Source organism: Rattus norvegicus, chromosome 12, assembly GCF_021556685.1.
Source record: "Rattus norvegicus strain SHRSP/BbbUtx chromosome 12, alternate assembly SHRSP_T2T, whole genome shotgun sequence".
Taxonomy (NCBI): domain Eukaryota; kingdom Metazoa; phylum Chordata; class Mammalia; order Rodentia; family Muridae; genus Rattus; species Rattus norvegicus.
Genome location: NC_141545.1, coordinates 7,319,098 through 7,343,411, shown reverse-complemented (window position 1 = coordinate 7,343,411; position 24,314 = coordinate 7,319,098). Strand labels below are relative to the sequence as shown.

At 45.3% G+C, this 24,314-nt stretch overlaps 1 protein-coding gene across 8 annotated transcripts in view; it reads left to right on the top strand.

Annotated features, from left to right (window-relative positions):
• The first annotated feature begins 17,377 nt into the window (after positions 1–17,377).
• Positions 17,378–24,314, top strand: part of Stard13 (StAR-related lipid transfer domain containing 13) — a 396,493-nt gene continuing 389,556 nt past the window's right edge. For 5 of the 8 annotated variants that reach the window (XM_087579091.1, XM_087579089.1, XM_087579097.1 and 2 more), the window contains exon 1: positions 17,378–17,498. The gene's annotated coding sequence lies outside the window, so the exon portion shown is untranslated. Of the gene's footprint in view, positions 17,499–17,725; positions 17,991–24,314 lie in introns of those variants that run through there. The other 3 variants (XM_087579093.1, XM_087579103.1, XM_087579104.1) reach the window with 3 other exon arrangements.

The window sequence follows — 24,314 nt, the reverse complement described above, 5'->3', positions numbered from 1 at the left end:
CATCTATGAATGGCCGTAGAGACAAAGTATGAGTCTGTAGGGGCTGAGTGGGGTGCATGACTGATGCTGACAGTTAATCTACATGGGGTTTCCTTTCTGACTGAGAAAAAAAATTGAGTTAGTGAGGATGGAAAAATAACCCTGTTAATACGCTCTAAATTTTACTCTTTAACATGGTATCATTCACATTTATAAATTATATTAAAGTGTATTTCTTAAAAACATGAATAAAGAATCTGGGTAAGAGAGATTGTGGGAGTAAGTAGTCAGACAGCGAATTACATGAAGAAAACACTGACCACTCTTTTGATTTTTCACTGAAGAGCACGGATACTTTATTTAAGAAGACAGCTGGATACATTCTTCTGGACCTAATAGGTCCTCTACTGCAGTTGTTCTCAACCTGTGGGTCTTGACCCCTTTGGGGTTGAATGACCCTTTCACAGGGGTCGCCTAAGAGGATTGGAAATATCAGATATTTACATTATGATTTATAACAGTAACAAAGTATAGTTACAGAGTAGCAACACAAATAATTTTATGGTCAGGGGTCGCCACAACTTGAGGAACACATATGAAAGTGTCAAAGCATTAGGAAGGTTGAGAGCCGCTGTTGGAGCAGCCGTCCTTGCGTGCTCCACTCTGCAGAGACGTGAGTGGGTCTACAGAGCAGCATTTGGAGTCTGCTGCAAAGAGCTGTGTGAGAGCAGGGCTGTCCTTGTTTGACAATGGCAAAGATTCACAGTTAGAAAACTCTGGAGAGCTGTGACAGTCTGCCATTTGCCACTGCCTTGGCTGGTCCAGGCCACTCCAGCATCTTCCCGGAAGTCTCTCAGCCTCCAGGCAGAATGTGACTGGGGTGTCAATGCGTAAGCCAGCCTCAGGCTCAGCCAGGTCTTAACGTTGATTCGCCACATTAATAAGAACACTTACCATCTGAGTATTTCTGACAGTGTTTCCATTGCCGAAGCACTTTCTCACGATAGTAAACTGTGTTTAGGATCCACCTGAGTTCTAAGAGGTACTGTATCTTTTTGGACTAAAAGTAGACATTATCATCCCACAAGGTATATTCAGACCAACATGAGGACATTATGTCGCCATGCCAGTAGGAGGATCTGTCTGCAGTATTTGCCATCCCTGTGATGGCCAAGTTGAACCAGATGTTAGAACTGAATAGATGGAAACTTCTTTCTTCCCAAGCTGTCACATGGACATTGCCTAACAATAGGAACCGAAAGCCTATTTCAAGCCAGATCAGCCAGCTAAAGCCAAAATTCGATCTTCTCAGTTCTATCCTACGAGGAAGGCTGAAATCTGCACCTCAGTCAAATCTCTTGATGCTTAATGGCTCCTAGTATATTAACTAGGCTCATTAACATGCATAGTGTGCACAGGAGCCTTGCCGAAAGTATCCTTTAAAGGGATGTTCATCACAGGGATCTTTGGATAAAGAGAATTTTTCTACATCGCCCCAAAAGCTCTGATCGTCAGGCAAAGGACAGAAAGGAAACATCACCTGTTTCTGTTCTATAAAGTGACTAAGCTAACTTAAAGTGGTGGGTGTGTGTGTGTGTGTGTGTGTGTGTGTGTGTGTGTGTGTGTGTGTGTGTGTCTGCGAGTCTGTCAGTCTCTCTGCATGCCTGTATGTTTACGAATGCTACAAATGGCTAATTCCCATAAGTGCTGGTGTTCAACAAAGAGTTGCTGCTTTTCTTTTCTTTTCTTTTTTTTTTTTTTCTTTTCTTAACTGATTACCAAACACCAGAGCAGCAATTTCTTATTACCGGAAAAAAGCATTTGGATAGAGACGACCTGGGTGTAATGCATCCCTTCCCCCGTCTGGCATTTTCTTGATGCCAGACTCCAAGCCGACACCAACAGTTCCCCGAATTACAGAACTTGGTGCCCACCCTGTATTAGACATGGAGGCTGACAGATGGCACAGGCACGGCTCCACCTTGCAGAAGTCCATACGTTCAGAAGTAGGATTACAAGTGCATGTACAAGAGAAGCCACGAGAGGCACATGCCAGTGTGCCAGAGGGGACTGGTGAGACTGCCATCTGGAATTAGTTAATCAACTATTGCACACACGGGTGACTGGAACTGTACACCCCACTTGTTAAAGAAGTGGTTTGTCCAGCATCATCACGAGGTGGCTTCAGGCTTACTAAGGACGGCAGGGTCAGGAAAGACTTCAGCTCTGAAAGCGAGATGTAAGCACTGAACAAATTAAACCTCCTGCAACTGCCAGCCTCTGAGGCAGAGTTGGGATTCAAGACAAAACACTATCCAAGGAGCACAGATGATTTCGGAGAGATACCGAACCAGGTACAGACCCCGTGGATAACAAAATATCGGGTATAGAATCTCCATGCTGGCTCTGGCCATTTATATTCCCTTTCCTGGAAAGTCCTGAAATGTTAGGCTACAAAGCACGGCCCTTGAGAAGTAAGCAAGGTTAGCTCGAGATTTTCAGGGCCATCATGGCAGATGGCTTGGGACTCACGATTTGTGACACAGAGCAGGTTTCGTTTGGAGCCTGCTGGTGAGCACAGAGCCAACCCTGGAAGGTGCAGGAGGGATGGGGTGGATCTCGCCCTCTGCTCTGACTTCTGTGTGATGCTGACTGCCCCAGCCTACATCTGGGTGGTGCTATCACAGTAGGTCAGTTGGACCCCTGCAGCATTTATAGCCTCACTTCATTTTCAGTAAGACTCAAGGTGGAAACCTGTGTGATAATCAGCATGGCCGAAGGTGCCTGGCGGTCTCTTCAGAGTTGCTATTTGAAGTGAGGTCGGTGAGGGAGAGTTTGTGCAGAAGTCATCATGTTTATGCTGGAGGGATGTGTCATAAGAAACTGGGGTGTGTGACACCTTAAAGGTGGGAATAGAGGTGTCTCTATTGAGAGGTCAGCAATGTCTTAGGGTTTTACTGCTGTGAACAGGCACCATGACAAAGACAACTCTTATCAGGACAACTTTAATTGGGGCTGGCTTACAGGTTCAGAGGTTTAGTCCATTATCATCAAGGTGGGAGCATGGCAGTGTCCAGGCAGGCATGGTGCAGGAGGAGCTGAGAGTTCTACATCTTCATCTGAAGGCTGCTAGTGGAAGACTGACTTCCAGGCAGCTAGGGTGAGGGTCTTAAACCCACTCCAACAGGGCCACACCCACTTCAACAGGGCCACACCCACCAAACAGGGTGGCACCTCCTAATAGTGCTGCTCCCTGGGCCAAACACATACAAACCATCACAACAAACCCGTGGGCTTTTGGATGTAAGCCCTTGGACAAACCAGTAATCCTTCATTATGGCTCGCACACACTGATCCCCGGCTGGTGCCATTCATGAGATTATACTGCTTGCCAGCCCAAGGCTACCCCGTGGCTGCAAGGGACCAATAGCATTCCAGTGATGGATGGTTAGGCTAATTCCAGACTTCAGAATCACGAATGAGAGAATTGTAAGCTGAGGTTTCCACAGACTCACACACAACCGTATTTTACACACCGAACCTGCATATCCTCTGCTGGAACACCCACGGTAAGTAGCCATGATGCCTGATGTCACTGTAAACCGCTTTTTGGTGAAGGTACCCGCAATGCTGAGTATTTTACAATACCAGTCCCAACCTTCACGACAATGCTGGGACTTGGACAGCCTTCAGATATAGTTCGTGAACAAATAAAACCAAGGCTTCCAAACAATTTGTAAACAAATCATTTAAACAAACTATCCCTAGAACATAGACCTCAAAGGAAGCGTGGGTGTTCTGTAAGTCTGCTGCAGTCTGATGCCTCACACCTTTCCTACCCCCATTTGTACTCCTATATGTTTGTCTTGAGGCAGAATACCTTGTCTGGGCAGTTTCTGTTATGTGCCGAGTAGTCTTTTAATAAGTCTCCACCCTTCTGCTTCTGAGATCTCTGACAGAAGAAAAACAAAAATTAAACAGAGAAGAATAATTCAGGTGTGATGGTGCAGAAATATAACACCAACATTACAGAGACCGAGGCAGGAGAGTTGCTGCGACATCAGGGCCAGGCTGGGTTGTATAATGGTTACCAGACCAGAGCCAGGGCTACAATAGTAGGACCTTGTCTCAAAAACTAAACACACATCATGACACTCTGTGTATTATATTTGCATATAAAAGAATCATAATTCTTACATGCATATACACGTGTACTATAAAAAATTAAAAATTTCAAAATTGCTGGGCAAGAAGAATGCAAAGTTCTCATCAAATTTTTCAGCTCTCTGAGAGCAAAGCAGATGCAGTTTTCCAGGAGAAGAGTCTGGGGGGGGGGCATTTTTTAAGCCCAGGAAGGATTCCTCTCTTCTTTGATCTTTCAGTGCAGGTGGGCCACAGTACACACTGTGGAGCCAATACCGAGGAAACACGCCCGCAGCCCTTTGAACACTTACTTCAAGGGGGATTTGAAAACTATTGAGCAAACCCACACTTAAAACTCTATTTTGTGTGCCTTTCATTTTCCAGAGTGAAGGTCTATCTTAGGGACACTGGGAGTATTTACTATTCCATTGTTTGTAAATGTCCCTTCTTTGGTTAGCAATGTTCAAGGCCAAGAGCTTTTAAAAGATTAGCATGGGTCTGCTTGCTTTGCCTGCACAGTTTTATGTGCCCCACAGGAGTGCAGTGCTCACAGAAGCCAGGAGAAGGCATTGGATCTCCTGAGACTCAAGTTGCAGACCGTTGTGAACTGCCATGTTATCAGAACTGAACCTGGGTCCTCTGCAAAAACACCCAGAGCTCTTTTTTTTTTTAAATATCTTTTTAAATTTATTTATTCTTTTATGTTATGAGTACACTCATATTGTCTTCAGACACACCAGAAGAGGGCATCAGATCCCATTACAGATGGCTGTGAGACACCATGTGGTTGCTGGGAATTGAACTCAGGACCTCTGGAAGAACAGTCAGTGCTCTTAACCACTGAGCCGTCTCTCCAGGTAATTAAGAAAGATTGCTCAAGATACTAGGTGTTGAAAGGGTTCTTTAAAAAAACTAAAGGTAGCAAAAAACAGATATGAAATGTTATGATGTGGAGGGCTTTTTAAGAATCTCTACTGTGAAGACAACAATGATTTCTGAGTTCTCTAGGAAAAGAGAAGGGAACGTCTGAGTTATCGTTGCCTTAGTCAAAGCTCTGGCTGAGAGCCACTCAGAGCTGTTATAGCTATCACCCCTCAGGAAGCCAGGGCGCAGCAGAACATTCCACTCCACAAAAGATTTAACAATGTCCTGTGTCAAAAGTGAAGGGCTTCAATTAAGGGAGTTCGGCTTGCTGTGAGGTTTACTACAAAGAGTTTACCCTGCTTTTGATATTTTTATATAAAACTATATTAAGACTCATAGAAAATCAACCACACCCAAAATGCCTGGGAGATCTTTTTTTTCCAGTGACAGGGACGTTACCTTCCTGAAGAGAACTCAGCACCACCTCCCCTCTGGTGCTTGTCCATCTCATCACCTACATCAAATACACACTACCCTAAGCTATTTTCTATTGCTGTAACGAACTTTCCGGGGCTGTGTAATCCATAGAGAATAAAGCTCTATTTGGTTGATAAGTTGTGGGGGCCACCAAAGGTCAAATGATCTTACCTGTTGGCCTCTGGTGAGGGCAGGGTGACAGAAGGCATCATGAGAGTTGGAAAACTATCACCCCATGAGGCAGGAAGTCAGAGACTTCACAATTCATGGGCAGAACTGGTAGAAAATGTGTCCAAAAAATATGTCCTCCGAATGTACAAAGGCTGTGTTCTCACTGTAGGATCCTATCAAACCGCCCTCTACTTTGTCACTCTGTCTTTCTCATTTGAGTCTACCATGTTAAAAATGAAACAAATCTGTGTTCCAGGTTGTCCAAGAAGACAGATTGTTCTCATAGCATAATAAAAGCACTTCCCAAGCCGTGTGGAAGGGAATTTTTTCCTCTAGAAAACAAACCTGCATGTGAGAGACAATGACTGTCCTTTCTTCTTGGAGCTTGGGGAGATCCTATTTACTAGATGACTTTAACCCACTTCTATATGCATATCTATACCTCTGGTGGCTGTCTCTTGAGGCCTCCACCACAGAAAATATGATGGCGGCCATGGTTCATCAGTAAGAGGTCAGTTTGCCTTTCTTCTGACTGACATACGTGAGTTTTCTCTGAAAACAAGGCCTTAGAACCATGGAGAAAAACATGAGGGACTCCAGGGGACCTGGTGGGTTGTCAAAACTCTCCTCTCCACACAAGGAGCATGGTTTTTCTATCCTCAAAGGAAACAGCAGGGTTCTCCCAGGGCCCCAGATGTCATGCACGAACTGGACCTTTACTCCTAGCCAGAAGACATTCGCAAACTTTCTGGAGAAAAAGAAAACCAAATACACTAATGGTAACAACAACAACCACTTCAGACCGAGGTCTCCTGAACACACCAGAATATAGACTGCATTTCTGAGCATGAAAACAAACCTTATCCCCAAAGCTTATTTTCTCTGTAGATTCAAGCTGAAGTTAGAGAAATCAGTAGCCTCAGTTGGGCCTGCCTGCCTCACTGAACACAAAAAAACTAACCCTGCAGAGGGTCCAAAGCCAACATCATGGATACGAAGGGGTGAGTGTATTATTAAAGAATTTTGCTGCAGTTAGATTTTTTTCCATCTGTAGAAGAGAGAATTGGTAACAATAACAGTAAACTAAAAATGGAGGTGACACTCTGGAGGGACACTGGCCCAATGTGAAGAGAGTAGTTCAACACACATCCAAAACGTTGGCTCTGAGTGAGATTTTATGACTTAGCTAAACCACAGCTTAGGTGTAGGGCGGATAAGACCCTGAAACAGAAAACCTCTTTTGAAAAGGAAAGTTGGTTAATTTACCCATTGGGTTTGTTTTTTCTTTAAAATTCCTCCCCCGACATCAGAACTGTGATTCAGGTGAACCACACTCTTCAGTCAGTAGTCTGGGAGGCGCTGGTCTCAGTCCTTTAATTCTAGAAATTTCCTTCATCCCCGGGCTTTATTTATCTCCCAGAGCTGCTCAGAAGTTGTCATGAGCAGATTGGTTTTGTTTGTGAGCGGCCAAAGCGAAGGAGATAAATGCTCCGGGCATGTCCCCTGGAAGTAGATGGAAATGAGCTCGGAGGGTTGCAGTCAGCAGGGGCACGTCCCCAGAAGTAGATGGGAATGAGCTCGGAGGGTTGCAGTCTGCAGCATCCAGCACATTAGGCACCTTCTCTGAGGTCTTCCACGAGCCTACCTCTGCGGCTATGGAGAGAGGTTACAGTGGAGGGCAGGCCTGAATGTCATCCCTGTGCTGTCGGCAGGACAAGTGATCCTATCTGCAGCGCAGGGATGCTGTGTTCAGGAAATACAGGTCTCCTCCATCGCCTCGCAAATAGTTTGCAAAACAAATTAGAGCGAGTCCTACACCGTTAACTGCTGCAACCTACTCTCTTCACTTTTTCAGTGTTCCTTTCTCTGATCTTTCTTCTCGACACCAAAAGAGAATCTCCTCATCAGTTCCTTGAAACAAGCAGGCACTGCTTATAAGTTGACTCCACAAGAGGAGCCTTGTCCAGCCCTGTGCTTGCTCTCTCCCTTCCTCGACTTCCTCTACACTCAGTCCTGCTTAGTCGTGAGGATGAGGGGACATTTTGCACATTATTTTGTCCCAGGCTCTCACCGTGAACCATCAGTTACTAAGGTTCATTTTCTGAGCCATACAACCCTCCATCTGCCAAAGCAGTAGTAAAGACCCTGCCTGCCTTCCAGGAGAGCAAATACATTTGGAAGCCTCCTTTCCAGGGTTCATCTCCAGGACTTAGCAGTAGCCGAGTTCATTCACCCTGGGAAGGCAGCCCCAAGACCGATTGTGGTTCACAGTGCTTTGCCTCACAGGCCAGTTTCTAACACAGAAAATCAAGAGGTGGATTCTCCACACTCTTTCTCCTTCTCCGATGCTTTCCAAGACCCAGTAGCATCCCACACGGGAAGACATCAGCCCACAGATGTGTAGAACAACCGAGACCCTTTATACGTCTTTAACCAATTAGGTCTTCCTTATCCAGTGCTTACATCTTAGGTTTTCTTTCTACCAGGAGAACTGGTTATTAAGAACATGTGTTTTACTGTGGCTGGCCCCATGGTAAAGAAAATGAAATCACCAAAGGCAGAGTGAATTCTTCCCCACTGGTCACTGTGGTGCTGCATGCCAGGGGCTTTCCCCAGCGATCTCTGGCCCAGTTGGGTGCTCGGGTTCAAGAGGGAAGAGAACTCAGGAAGGGAGAGAGGGAGAAGAGACTTCGCCCCAACCTCCTCCTGCTGCTGGTCCTTCTCTTCTCTGCCTCCGCTTTGGTTGCTTGGGCTGGACTGAGCCAGCAGGAGACTGACTAGCCAGAGAGGGGTTCAGGGGAACTTCTGGCAGCAATTTCGGGAGAGCAGATCTCTTCCCCAAGTGGCAGTGTTACAGCTCTTATGACAGAAGCTCTCAGAAGATGGAGTAATTCCTGCACACCTTTAATCCTTCTAAATAGGATTCTTCTTTACTCCTTCTAAATAGGGTTTTTGGATGGGTCAGTGTCTGACAGCAGGTACTTCCTATTGGTTTTGCCTGAGCGCTTGGGAAGACCTCATCTATATATTTGGGGGCGTGGTCTTGCATCTACATCTGATCTGTCTTGAATCTGTGGTCACGCCCTCACCTGTGGAGGAGGGCCTTGAGGCATTGCCCTACGCAATCTGTCTACAGGGGGCTTTGAGAGGCTGCAGCCACCTGACAGGGCTCTGATCTCCTAGGAGACTGGAGCGCACCTGCCGTCCCTTATGGTCCCCTGGGGAATTGACCTATCTCAACCAGAAATCAAGGTACCTTTCATAGCCTGCCGCCCTACAGGTCACAGCCCCACCTCCTCAGCTCTGAAATCCTGTGTTAGGATGCAGAGCTCTTGGGGTTCACATGCAGCATCATGGATGAGTCTGTTAAAAATCTGTTCCTCTTATCCCGTGAATTCTCCATCCTGTATTGAGTTTGCCGTCTAGATGAATTCTACTTGATTTAAATGGATTAAGTCAAAAATACAGCTAACTTTAAAAAATATGGATGTCTCTGTCTCTCTGTTCTTTTTGGTTTTAAGTTTGCATGCTTCCTCACTTTCTCAAAAACCTATTTTTACCTGACTTTACACAGTGTAGTTGAGAATTAATGGATGACATAAACGGGGTGCAGCTTAAGGTCTTACTCTTAGGTATGACTACAGCAGGGAAATAGGAACACAGTTCGTCAAGGACACGATTTTAAAATCCTATTTATCTCCTGTAAGAGAAAGTAAGTAACCATCACTGTAACCAGGCACTGTTCCAAGTACTTCTTTATAAATATTAAGATGTTTAATCTTAGTAATTTCATGAGAAGGTGGTGTTAGCGTTTCCTCTAGGCTTTGCCCCAGTTACCTAGCAACAGCCAGGTAGTCTCGCTAGAAAAAGGACTGTTGAGCCTGCCTGCCTGTCCCCCCCCCCCCCCCCAGCTAGCCTCTTCTCCTCTTCCTTTCTCTCCTCTCTCTTTCTGCCCTTTGTCTCCCACCATTTTCTGCTCTATGCACTTCCCCAGGACCTCTTCCTCCCAAATGAACTCCCTTTTGCGTTAGGCCTGTCACATGACCTGATTGTTCAGGGGGACACCTTGGCAGGGCTCCCCTCCCCATGACACCATTTTACAACACAACAGGTGCTATGATTGTCCCCATTTTATGGATGAGAAATTGAGCTAGAAAGAAATTAAGTAATTGCACAATTTACACAGATCCGAGCCCAGACAGATGCTCTTATTTAATTACTGCTTTCTAGACTTGGTTTTTGTTGTTTATTTATTATTTTGAGAATTACTGTACTTTCATCCTTTCTGCCCCTTCTCCTCTCTCCAACTTTCCTGGTGCCCTCCTATAGCCCTATCTCAAATTCATGGCCTCCTCTACAATTATGCAAGTGTTTGTGTGACTACATACGTGCACACACAGACACGCGTAACCTACTGGGTCCAGTTAGTGTAGGGCTCATTAGCATGCGTTAAGGGCATTCCTTGGCATTGGAGTCTCATCCCTAAATGAACTAAAGGAAGAACTGATTCCCTTTCCCTCCCAGTCCACTGACTGCCCACAGCTTTTTGTCTAAGGGTGGGGACTTGTCAGATTTCCTTCCCTCTGCATTTGGGTATTACTGGTATGATCTTTGCATGTCTTGTACAGGCAGCCATGCTGTTGAAAGCCCATGGGAGCAGCATCACAGCCCTTTCTGGAAGGAACTCTCACACAGCAGTCACACTGATCCTCAGGCCCAACCTCCTCACCCCTTATGCTCTGTTGTCCCTTGGGATTTGGCTTAGGTTCTTTTTTAAAGTATGTGTTTCCATGTGACCTCAAACTCAATCCTCCTGCCTCAGCCTACTAAGTGCTGGGATTGCAAGTATGTGCCATCATGGCTGGCTTCATTTGCTTTAATTTTTAAGACCTGAATCTTCAGTATAACATAACTCACTGTGTAAAGGCGTCTTTCAAGTCCGACCACACTCTGAAGTCACATCAAAGAAAGAAAGTATGAAATTTGACCCTTGATGGTTCATGTTATAAGATTCTCAGGTGACCCAATATATACAGTAGAAACCTGTACCTGAATCAGAGGCACAGGAGGAGAACCAAGCTAGCTGACCCAGAAGTACTCAAACCCAGAGCCAGTCATCCCTGTTAGGTCCATCCCCTGAGTGGCCAGCTAGAGGCACCACTCATGCATAATTCTTGCCATAGTCAGCTTCCCGTGTCAACTTTACAAAAACGCACAGTCACCTAAGAAACAGGAATGTGAACTGAAGAATTAACTCAGTCAGATTGGCCTATGGCCATGCCTGTGAGGCATTTTCTTAACGGTTACTTGACGCAGGCAGCTCAGCCCACTGTGGGCGGTGCCATCCCTAGGCCGCGCCATCCCTAGGCTGCGCCATCCTTAGCGGGGTGATCTTGGCCTATGTAAGAAGAGTAGCAAGCACAAGGCCCTGGGTTCGGTCCCCAGCTCCGAAAAAAAGAACCAAAAAAAAAAAAAAAAAAAGAGTAGCTGAGAAGCTAAGGGAAGCAAGCCAGTAAGCAGCGTTCCTCCACCGGCTCTGCTTCCTCCATTCCTGCCTCCAGACATCTGTTTGAGCCCCTGCCCTGATTTCTCTTGTGATGAAGTGTTAATGTGGAACTGTAAAGCTGAAATAAACCCTCTCCTTTTCACCATTCTTTCGATCAAGGTTATCACAGCAATAGAGAGCGAACTAGAACAACGCTCTAGGCAATTTCTCCTTGGGCATTGTTCCAATTCACTCATCTCACTAAGCTAGTGTACTCCTCTTTAGCCCTGCCTGGGAACAGACTGTCTCGGTTCCCACCTGCCAGCTGGGACATGTCAATGGAGGGGCACCGCTGGCAATACTGCCTGCACAAGGCCAACCTGTGGTACTTGAGGAGGAGCTTCAGTTCTTGTTGAGGAAAACAATCCTCTGGGCTTTTAAAGTGCCCACTGCACCATGTCTACTCCAATTGGCTAGGAAGAGAAGGAATCGAGTCTTTAATCCCTGGCCCGTTGGGGTGCCTGCCTCCTGCTTTGACAATAGGCTTGAGCCCACTCTAAGAGGATGGGTGCACATCTTAATTTAGGAGGTTATTTTTTTTCTCCTTCTCGGGGTGGATACACAGCAGTGTGCACACATGTGAAGGCAGGAGAGATCCATCCTTTACTTTTTTCCTCCTCATTGACTTCAGACAGGGCCATTGACTGGACTAGAAGCTTGCCAATTTCTGCTAGGCTGACTGGCTGGCGAACTCCCAGGATCTGTCTGTCCTGTCTACCCTGCTCTGTAGCCACGTCTGGAGTTTTCTGTGGGGTGTGGGTCCCCAGGGCTTGCTCATCTGATGTTCTGACCTCTCAGACCCTGCCTTCCGGCCATGAGAGCCTCTTATAATAGAGATTTCTACTTCTTGCTCATCGTGTGACGGACATCTTTGTTTGCTGGGCTAAATGCCGACCTGGTATTTACTTACCTTGGCCTTCATCGGCTCACAGCATAAAGACAAAGTCCAAGAGAGTTTTTGCAAAACCCATTTAGTGGCTTTGTCTTGGCTGAACTGAAACAAAAGCAGCCTCTGAGGAGGTGGAGAGCCCACTTCAAAGTCCACCGTGTCTTCAGAAACTGAGGGACACGGAACTCCACAGAGCACAGGGAAACCCCATGCAAAATCAACTCGTTGGCTTAGTTCCAAATTCTGAAATCTACATGGGCCTTGCACCTCTTTCCCTGTTCAAATCCTGCCTCTTGCAGTGTTTAATAATATCCAATTACTATGGTTAGAAATGATAGTTCAAAACTCTTTCTACTGGAATTTCACCTCTAGCGTTCCCAGGACCATGTTAGAAGTTTCTCGCATGATTCCAAACATCTATTTGAGCAAAATTCTAGGCAAGTCTTCTTAAAACCTGGTAGAAATTGAAGAGTAGGCTTCACCTGAATCTCAGTTCTGCTAGCCTGGTAGGATTTTTAAAGAAAAGCTAAACAGAAAGGGAAAACTGACTTTCATTTCAATTCTACAGATGGAAAAATCTAACTGCAGCAAAATTCTTCAATAGTATGGCCACCCCTTAGTATCCCAGGTGACATGGATTTTGAACTTTCTGCAGATACCCAAACCCATACTTTGCACAATAAAAACCTCAAATTCTTTGTATAAAAACCACATAGTGCTTGCATATAATCTATGCACACCCTCCTGCATAACATAAACCGTCTCCAGGTGGCATCCAACATCTGTTGTAGAATGCATGAGAACAGATGCGAGGCTGCACCATTTGTGCAATAGCGTGAAAAGAAAAACATTCTCTGTGTACTCAGTACAAATGCAATCTTTCGAATATTTCTGACCCGTGGTTGGGAGAATCCCAGGAGTAGAGACTGAAGCCATAAAAGGCTGACTGTATTCCTTAACACTCCATTATTTTGTTTACAAAGGAATGACCTAGTTCATGGTCAACTGCCCAACACAGTGCTGGGGGCTTTTGAGGGTTTTTTTTCCCCCAATGTCATCACTCTGAAATAACAGAGGGGAGAGTAAACTCGAACTTCTGAGTGAACTGTGTCTCCGGCTTTACCAAGGAATATTAAACTTTCCTGAAGCAATTAGACCTTGAAGTGCAAACAGACTTGGGAGCTCTCCTGAGAGAAAGGCCTTTAAATGAGAGGAAATGTTAACTGGATGTGTCTGAAGATATGTCATGCTGCAGCTGTGGAACTGGCTGTGATCTCCTGTGCCATAATGTCTGTATGGCAACTCCCTGGGAGAGAAGCATTAGTCGTCTGTGTCCATGAACACTAGGTAGGCAGGAGAAGGGAAGACATGCTTCTTGGTTTTTTTCAGTGCACCTGCATTCTCTATGCCACACTTCTTTTCCTCTGCTCGACACATATCCCACTCTCACATGCCACTCTCTCATGGCTGTGGAGTTCGGTGACTCTGGAGTCCCCAGGCACACACATAACTATCTTGATCTTTTCAAAATGATAGCCCGGATAATCACAGAAACCTATAGTCAGAGCCTCAGGGTTCAATGGCCCAGCTACTGACTTGTAGGACTTGTACTACTGTCTAACGATTTACCCTTTCTATGGGTCTGGAACCTTCACTGAGGTGATGGGGATAGTGATGGTTTGGGGTTTCCTCTGAGAACCATGTGAGCTAAATACATCTAGCACTTTGAACAGAACTGAGCAGAGAGGATACCCTGGGGTATGCCAGAGCTATGACTGCTGCTGCTACCCATCCTCCCATCATAGCAACTTGAAATGTCACTGACATGAATCTTGGGACCAGCACATATTAATGATCATCAAAACTGGGTTGCTACCTAATCTGTGTGATTCGATCTATGCAATCATTTTTGCACAGTAGTCGTCTAGTTATTTAGTTATCTATTGCTTTGTGACATATTACCCTGAATGTATTTCCATGCTATAATAAAGAGGTGTCATTAAACAATGACCATTTTATTATGCATGTGAAGTGCGCAAGAGAGAAATTAAAACCAGCACAGGAGCTGTTTTCCCACTGTGAATGAGGCCATGGCTGGAAGGATAATAGAGCACTTAGGTATTGGAATGGGCCAGAAGCTCTTTTACTTGACTCATCTCCTGCATAGAGTTCTTTAAGTCGGGTCTGTATGCTAATTACTTTATTCTCAAGGACTTCCTGAGTCTTCCTTCGACTTGATTCAGGTCAGGAATCCTTAATACTTTTTTTTTTTTTTTTTGGCTGTTTGTCACGGGAATTTCTAATCGACCCTTTATCAAGTGGATCTCTTTATCTTCCGATCATATTTTGTTGCTATTGTTTTGAGACAAGATCTCATGGGCCAAGGGAGTCATTTCGGGAGTCTCTCTGTAACAGGCTGCTCTCTCCTGAGACTCTCCTACAGCCTTTCCCTGAGTGCTTTGATTATGGAGTGTTGCCACTAGAGCCTGGCATGATTCAACTTAACTCTGCTTCATAATTTCTTGGTTTTTCTATGAATTTTATTCCTTCATCTCTTTCAGGATCCCAGGCCAGATTAGGAATTATATTGGCCAGGAATTCATGTCAAAGTGACTCTCACTGACTGGAGAGGTGGGGACTTGCCTGGCATGTGCAAGGCCTGGAGATTTTCCTCAAGAACTGGAAAAAAAAAATGCACCTTCTGCTCATTCCCCTGAAACACCGATTTGACCATTTAAAGCTGGAACATAGACATGTTGGTCTTTAAAATGCTCATTGGGAAGAGTGTCAAGACAGGAAATCTAGTTACCAAGACAGATGACATGGAAAGAGGGAACCACAGGGGGTACACAGGCAGGGAAAGGTCCAGCTAAGACTCCGGGTGTGTTTCGCAGCCATCCCCATCGACGCTCAGGCGTTATCTGTGAATCATGTTCCAGGCCTGCATCTGACAGAAGGCCATGGCTTTTGATCATATCACACAGAGCAAGAGGATGGCCCAGGTGGGCTTAGTTAACGTACAAAATCAGGATTAATAAAACGGATGTTTTAGACTGGCAAGATGGTTCAGCAGGTGAAGGTGTTTGCCGTTAAGCCTGAATTCGATACACAGGATCCACATGGAGGACGGAGAGAACCAACTACCTCAAATTGTCATTTGTTGACTCTAATATTAATTAATTAATCCCAGCATTGGGTTTGCTACCTGCCTCAATGGCTTAGGGTCTCAAATGAAAGACACACACACTGCCTTTATATTCTATTATGCCGTAAGCAGTACAAGAGCTGGACTACTGGCTAACCTCCATTCAGTTAATCCCGACTTACTACTTACTAATTCTATCTTCTACGTTGGTTGCTCTGGACCCAGCTGGGCAGCCCTTGGGCTGCATTCTCCCAGATCCTGCACATGGTGGCCATGTCTCTCTGACCTTACTATTCTTAGGTCTGGTGTCTCTTCTCTCCGCCACACTCTTCCAACATGGCGGATCTCTCCCTTCTTCCTCCTCCCAATCTCAAGCCGGGGGAAATCCTAAAGTCCCGCCTCCATCTGTTCTTCCCAACTATTGGCTGTTGGCATCTTTATTTACCAATCAGAACCAAGTGAGAGCAGGATCCCAGAAGCTGCATGAAGATACTCTCTTACAGTTTTTGGGGGGTATTAGCATTCGTAATACAAGCAGCTACAGTCATTTGATATCCATACATGTGCATGGTGCTTGCATGCATGCAGGCACGCATGCGTGCATACACACACACACACACACACACACACACACACACACACACACACACAGTATGTATACACAAGTATGATGTATACACAAGTATGTATACATGCACATGAATGAAATTTAATTTAAAATCAATAAAATAAATTTAAAGCAGGTATTTAAGCTACTAAGTCTGTGGATAGTTGGCTGTGAAACAACATATTTATCCGTTTCTCAAATAGTTACAGAGGTTCGTGATTAAAATAAACTTAATTCAGTTTGTGGTAAAAATAAACTTAATTCAGTTGAAATCTTGTGTGTTCTCTTGTTTTTTAAATTTATGGTGGCAGCTTTCTTTAGTTTACTTCAAAGTTCTGTGGAAACAATTGTTTCTACCTGCCCTATTCTTCCTTCCCTTCACCTTTGTGACAGGGTGTGAAGCTCCTGACCCTGCCCCCAACCCCATCACCAGAAAAACAGGTAAATAATCTTTTCCTTCCTTCCGTATTTAGAGCTACTTTTCCAAAGGTTCACCTCATTACTGTATTGGCTTGACTTCATATATAACATATACACTACAGAAAGTCAGTCAGTTATTAGCCTTTGACTGATTATTTATTCAACTACTATTTACTGAAATAGGTTAAATAGGTCAAGTATATAATGTGTGTGTGGGTGTGGGTGTGTGGGGTCCCGATCAATTTACACTTGTACTAGGTAGACATACAAGTTGGCGATGCAGTTTGAGAAAGAGCAAAGGCGAGGACAGTCATGAGGAAGGTTAAGGGAAATTTCCTAAAATGAAATGGTTCGGACTGGCGTGACGCTGTGATAGACAGGGGGCATTTCTTCCCAGGGGTGGGACTGAAGCTATGTCTACTCCTCCTACAAAGGTCACAGTCACAAGAGGACTGTGTAGCATACCGCTACACCTTACCCTGCAGGGATGTCGGTCTCCCCGTAGCAGCATAGATAAAGCCCCCTCCCCAAGTCTTCTCTTACCTCTATATATTCTAGCCTTTGTTCCAGGCCGTGGGCAGAGTTGTCAGACGTAGGCAGATGTTCAGGTCTCAAGCTACACTCTGCTCCTCTGTGCGAGCGTGGGATAGATATAAACCATCAACAAGACCATTGGGACGGTCTTTTTGGAAGGAGCATAGCCAATTGGCCATGGGGACCGTCACTCATGTCATTGTCTCAGATCTGGGTCCTCCACCAGCCAAGGCAAACATTCCCCCCCCCCCGCCCCCGCCGCCGCAGTGCATCCCAGAAGTTAAGCAGTATCTCAGCGTATGGCTGGGTTCTAGATAATCTGACTGGTTCCCTGGGAGGCTGTCACCAGATGTTTCTGCTTTACTCTTAATGAATGGAAGTCACAGCTAACAAAAGCAAGATTTCAGATTGGCAAGGGTTTCTTAGAACTCTTTCCTCCTCGATAGATGCGCAGGACATCACAATGGGATGCTTTGTGTGACATGCGCCAAGTTCGTTTGGCACCTCTGTCCCAGATAAGTGCAGACTGTGACTGGCTCCCAGGGAAGCCTCTGCCCACATGTGCTGTGTGGCTTCCTCATTGGTGTTTGGCAAGAGGGGGCTGGTTCTTCCTGAGGAGCTGGATGCTTTGACAGCTGAAACTTGTGTGCAAGGAGAAATCAGCCTTGCACCTTGGCATCCTGCTTTTGCACTTGAGAGACGTCTCTGGAGCTGAGGCTGTGAGGTAAGCAGAGCTCGACCATAAACTCTTGAACTCTGAGACGATGTGAAGCAACAGGTTTTTTGGTTTTGTTTTGTTTTGCTTTGCTTCTTGTGAAACTTGATGACGCTGCTTAGCCTCCCGTCTTAGAACAAGCTCATAGTCGGATGTGCTCTCCAGCTCTGACTGGAAACAGAGGGGTTAAAAAAAAAGCCACTGCTTTTGAAATAAAGTTTCCTGTGACAAAAACGGGTGCACGGAACTGTTGTTGTCTAGGCATGTGTGGAGACGTGCACAGAGTGCCGGCTTTTTCTCTCTGCCCTCAGTCAGTGCAATCCACTCACTTTAAAAGGGATCCAACTATCCCTGACACTTGAGACTGAGTCCGGAACCGGTGAGAAACCCCGAGGAACGGTGATCAAATCTCACTCCAGTCCCTACGTCTTGTTGCTTTAGTCCCTTGGCTGTTTGCTTAGACGTGGGCACTGCTCTTCACGGTGTGGGAGATCTGCTGGGGTGAGTGCTGGCTCCTGCAGGCCACTCGCTGGGATTGTGTCAAATTAAACCAGGAAGCTGGTAGTTTTCAGAGTGCAGATTAAAGGCCAGGGATTTGTCTGACAGGGAGTGCCATGGAATAATCTCAAATGTATATAAGGTAATCACTCGCCCGGTGTTAACGAAACCCAATCTTTCGGGTGGAAGCCCGGGGAACGCTTAATGGTTTTGTTCATGTTTAATCTGACTCAATATTTGTCACTAGGTCGTCTACAGAGGGTTATCCCTGTGAAGTCTCTTTCTGTATGTTAGATGTTGAATCACCTCTCTCTTCTCCAGACGTCTTAAAAGACAGACTTTAATCAAGCTGACTGTTAACTCTGTGTCCACATGCTTCCTTCTCTCCTCTCTGGCCTTTTCAGATATGAGTCATAGTGAACTCTCCCTTCGATCTCTACTCCTGAGTCTGAACCCCCACCCCGTGCAACGCCCCCTTTATACATCCTTGTCACAGCCCTGCCCAATGTTGTCCTTCTCCCCTGTGCCAGTGGTTTAAATTCACATATAAGTTCCTAGTCCATACTCCTATGAGAGGTGTTCCCTCCTGTGTGCAAGCTAAGAGCAGGCCTCGGTGGCTGTCCTATCTAAATTCTAAAGGTGCCACTGTGGGGAGGATGTAGCCTGTTCCTCATTTTCTCCTTCCCCAGGTTTTTCCCTTCCAGGACCAAGATGCCTTGCCTGTCTGAGGTGTCCCTGGGGGTCTTCTGCACTTTATTATTGTATTTTAAAACCCAGACAAAGCAGAAAGACTCTTCACTCCACACCCAAGTAAAGTGTGTGGAGACACCGAGCTGAGAGGGAGGTCTCCCGAGGCTTCTTCTTTCTCACTGGGATTTTTGCTAGCTAAACACTCACTTCTGTAATGGCATCTAAGGGGTGCAAGCTGCTGAGATTTTGTAGCCAGAAACCCGGGATGGAGACTATCAAGGCTGGCAGTGGGTTCCGCTTAGCATCCCAACGTTCCGTTGTTATTTTTAACTTGACAAGGTTCCCACACATCTGCAACCTAAACACCCTGTATGTTAGGGTAAATATTTAAGAAACACATTCACTTCGTTAATCAGGGCCCCGGCCAGTAATGTCTTGTCATATTACAGTAAAACAAAATGGGGGACAAAATGTGTCTACATCAGTTCAGGGGGAAAATTTGCCTGATCAAGGAGCACCTTTTAAAAAACCAAGACGTCTGTATTTTATCAAATACACACACACACACACACACACACACACACACCAAAACCTAAACAGAATCTGTGCTGGATTCTAGGGTCCCTCTGGCATCTCCTTCAATAGTCTACAATCCATCCCTTTAATGATCTATTCAGGGCACTGCCATTTTGAGGAAATTGAACACGAGCTTCTATTCTTTGGAGATTGTGTAAAGATACCAGATGCCCGTCCTCTTTGGAAGAGCACGAGTGTCTTATGCCCTTAGGTTCTCGAAGCCCCTGGACCGTGTCCAGAGGCCTATTTCTCTGCACGGGAAAGCATGGAGGGACAGTCTCCAAGATGAAGACCAGGATACTAGATAAACACTGGGTACAAGAATTCCCTGACATGGGGTTGGAGACATGGCTCGGTGTTAAGAGCGTCACTTGCTCTTGCAGAGGACCCCGGTCCTGTTCCCAGCACCAGAGACACCCATGCAGGCAAACCACAGCCACACGTGAAATACAGATGCGTAAGTAAGAGTCTGTGTTCTGAGGAAATCACAACCACTTCCGAGTCCTCTTAAACATACCCAGCTCTTGGTCATATTAGTCCTTAGTGAGATGAGCAAAGGGCTGAAAGGATAGCTAACCATAACCGCCAGGGCGCCACGCCCACCTGCCGAATTCCTCAACCATTCTGTACGTTTTCACTTAGATAACGCAGGCATGTCTTTGAGAAATATGGCTTCATTTTAAGTATGCCCTAGGCACATGAGAACTGTTCCCTAAAGTGGATCCTTTATAGACAAGACGGGAAATGGGTGAAACGTTCTGTCCTATTTAATACATGTGTGACAAAATCATGAAAGAATGGGACTTAACCACCACAAGCCAGGAGGGTTCACACTGAGCTTCTGAGCACGTCCTGTTCTCCAAGTGCCATCAGGAGCACTTAGCCTGCCAATCAACTGATCTTTACAACCGATGACCTACATTGACCAATAAAGTGGAATCGCACTGGGAATCCTGTAGGAAGGGAGAATGGCTGACCTGTGTAGCATTATTGAGTCTGTGGCAATGCCAGACACGGTAGAAACTGATTAATTTCCTTGGAGTTCAGTCAGTGAGAAGTGCTTGGAGCCTCTGTGTTTAAGTAGAGTAGTGTTCCCTACTGGTATCTTTACACAATCTCCAAAGAATAGAAGCTCGTGTTCAATTTCCTCAAAATGGCAGTGCCCTGAATAGATCATTAAAGGGATGGATTGTAGACTATTGAAGGAGATGCCAGAGGGACCCTAGAATCCAGCACAGATTCTGTTTAGGTTTTGGTGTGTGTGTGTGTGTGTGTGTGTGTGTGTGTGTGTGTGTGGTATTTGTTTGTTTGATTGATTGCTTTTTATCATTGGTGTGCTAGAAGCCTGGGAGATAGACAACGCATTTCTCAGCCCGAAAGCCAACTCTCACCATAAAACATTGGCTGAAGAGAAGGATCTCCCACCAGGCCAATGTGTGTGGGGTAAAACATGGGCTGACTCTGAAACACCATCCGTAAACATTATTTGATAATTCTGAAAATGTTTTCATCCTTTATGCCAGTAATCACTCCTCAATTTACCCACAGTTACAAGGTTGGGGGCTTCAGAACTCCTTTAGGGACTAATTACTGGAAATGAGTTCAGGGGTCCAGTTATCCATTGACTTACAGGTCAACCAGCATAAGCAACTCATGTTCATAACGAGGAAACAATAACTATAAGTGAAAACGAGAAAAATCACGTCACGCTCCCACTACGTGAAGCCCATGAGTGTGTACACAGGGCTTCACGCAGTCACTTACCTACTTCCTGATACTTGGATGTTTATATATCTTCAGATGATCTCTTGGTGGTCAGAAATTTTCAGTCTTCTAAATTAGTGAATGAGCTTTTAGATCATTTTGGCTATTCCAAATGATAGGCAATACTTGATAAAGAGTATCTGGCTGGAATCGAATGAGAGATAACAAAAGCAGGGGATGGAGAGGTTGCTCGGTGGTTAGACCACTGGCTGTTCTTGTAGAGGACCCGGGTTTGGTTCCCAGCAACCACGTGGTGGCTCACAACTGTCTGTAATCCCAGTTCAAGGGGATCTGATACACTCTTCTTGCCTACTGGCACCAGATATGTACATGGTATACAGACATGTGTGCAGGCAAAATACTGAGGCCTATAAAATACAATAAGTAAATCTTTTTAAACTCTTAAATGCAAAGCAAGTGTAATAGTGCCAAGTTGTTCCTCATTCTCTAGTATTATACCAAAACATGGCAACCTTTAAAAGGCACTAAATGGGGGGTTGGGGATTTAGCTCAGTGGTAGAGCGCTTGCCTAGCAAGCGCAAGGCCCTGGGTTCGGTCCCCAGCTCTGAAAAAAAAAAAAAAAAGAAAGAAAGAAAAGGAAAAAAAGGCACTAAATGGTGTCATCCATTTTTAACCAAATGATGATGATTATTTTATTATAATACAAATAACAGTAATTAATGTTATTAGCTCAAATTGCTTTTATTAAAGTAATTCTGGCCAAATTAGTAGAAAACAGTAGTTTAAGGAGATAAAGTAGATATAGTATACTTGGACCTGAATAGCACATTGGCTCCAGTCTGGTATTACTGGGGAGCTGTTCAGTACATTCAGAGGATACAGAATAGCCACTTGGAAGAGGTGAGGTGACTTGTAACAAAATTCCGCTTTTAATTCTTTAAGATGCAAATCTATTGGTGTCTTGGAATATATATGTTTAATAAATACCCAGAGACAACAGTTTTTTAAAATTACATTCATTTGTGACCAAGATGAAAATCCAGACGGATCTTTAACAGGCTGTCTTAACAAGCTATAATCGCGGGAAAAGATTGTTTCCTGCTTCCTGTAAGTAAAAAAAAAAAAAAAAATCGTCTCTACGGAACACCTCAATGCTTTAACATAGTTGTGGGTGACACTGTCAGAAACAAAGGGACAGAGTATTGGGTGGGATTTGCTGTGTGCCAGAACTCATGCCAAGGAAAGCCTGTGTCGCAGCCCCGGACCCAAGTTGTCTTTTATGCTAGAAGGAACACGTGGCAAGCTTTGGTTTCCCTCAGAACACTGAGACCTAAGTGTTTCCAACCCAGATGAGGTCTCACTCCGGAAGTTGCTTTGACTAGGCATTGCGGAGGCATCCGTGGGTAAAAACAAGCGCAGTACGAGTCGGCCTGGCAGGAGTAATCTTTGAATCTCTACACATGCAGAGAATAGTGATTAGATTTTTGTAACAAGGAATGGTTAGCAAGTCGGGACTATTCAGGGAAAGGACCATATGAAAAATAGTCTTCATACTATGGCAAAGAGCGTGGGCAAGGTTCCAGATCGGGTAAACGCTGTAGGCTGGGCGTGTCGGAGGCCCCGTGGAGCAACCGGAGATGCTCTGCTTCTCAACCGCTGAGCCCAGGCAGCAGCAGAAGCTGAAGATGCTGTGAGCCCTGTCTGGTGTGGATTAAAGACCCTGGAGGGAACGGAAACCATGCTTTATGGCTTGCCCTGCTGCTGGCACTGTTGACTCTGCGCAGTGGTCTCTGTGTTCCTTCTGGGGTTGTTTCTAGAAGGCTTTGTTCCCTTCCTGCATCTGTGCAGCTTTCGCCAAGCTCTATCTGCTGGCCACTGGCTGGAGACTGCTGCTCTTACTATGATTATTGGGGCAGTGGGATAGCCAGTGCCGCTTATACATACGGGGTAACCAGAGAAAGGTGGTGCCTGATTGTAACTTAGGAGGATGGGAGCATGCGGACGGATAGCCACGCCCCAGAACGTTTTTCATGCCATTCCCACCTGGGTACAAATAGAGATGCCGAGGTGCTCGTAAGGATTAAACAGCATATGGTAAGCTATGTGGAAAAGTCCTGGACTGGCCAGTGGAAATGTCTGTTGCACGTGTGACTGGTTTTAACTAGCTTCTCTTCCAACACTCTTTGCTCACTAAACTGAGCGAATGCTGATTTGAAAGGGAACATGACCTTTAGGATAAATGCAATTATAAAACAAAACAAAACAAAAACAAAACAGAAAAAAACAAACAAAAACAAAACCAACCCTATCATTCAGAAGAAAAAGTAAGAACCATTTGGGAGCATCATCTTCTACCCACAGTTCCAGCAATCACGCTCCTTAGTGTCTCTCTAGAACCTTGTACTGTGGCTGTGCTGATGCCTTCCACCACTCTGATCCTCTGAGGTCCATCCCACCCTTGGACTTTTAAGAGAGTAACAAAACAGGCGCTTGTCCAAATGCAACCCAGCCTGAACACTTTCCGACGCTCAGTAACCCCACCCATGTTCTCCCTCAGCGCCCACCACCAGATTCCCTATGAGGAGAGTCCAGGACAGCCTGTTTTCACCTAGGGATACTTCAGTTGGTGTCCTGGCTGAAAATCCTCAGTTCTTGATTCTAGCACTCCCATTTCTTTTCCTAAGGCACCTTAGGGGACGGGGAGATTCAGTCTAAAGTATTTCAGAGTAACAATAACTTAGCATCTCTTAAGTGGAATAATTTTGTACTGGATCATAAGAAAACATGTTTTTACCTGAATTAAGGGGTACCTTACAATAAGCCAATAATGTTTAAAGGATAATGTTATTTTTCCTACCTGGTAGTGCACCTCACAGAGGATGGTTGGTGCCTTAGGAACCCAACCACAGTTGGATGATAAGTCAACACAGCTCAGCCCTGAGACTACCTGCTTATTTGCACTTTTTTCTTGTACACGTCCTCATAAATATCAGAGAGTACATTCAAAGTGAACCATGTGAAGGTGCTAAGAAGTTAAATTTTCACTCAGCATCTCTGGTACAACCTGGGGTTGCTGGCAAAGGGATCAAATCTGCAGAAGAATTTTATCCCTGGAGGTACATACAAACTTTGTCCAGTGTGGAGTATGAAGTCTGTCTCTGTCTCTGTCTCTGTCTCTGTCTCTGTCTCTCCCTCTCCCTCCTCCTCTCCCTCCTCCTCTCTCTCATCACCGCTGCTGTCCTCATGTATCCCCGTAGCTTGCTAAGTGGACATTGCAGAGATGACAAGGCTTGGTGAGTGTAACCAGAGAGGGGACAGAGGAGGTAAAGTGGCCTC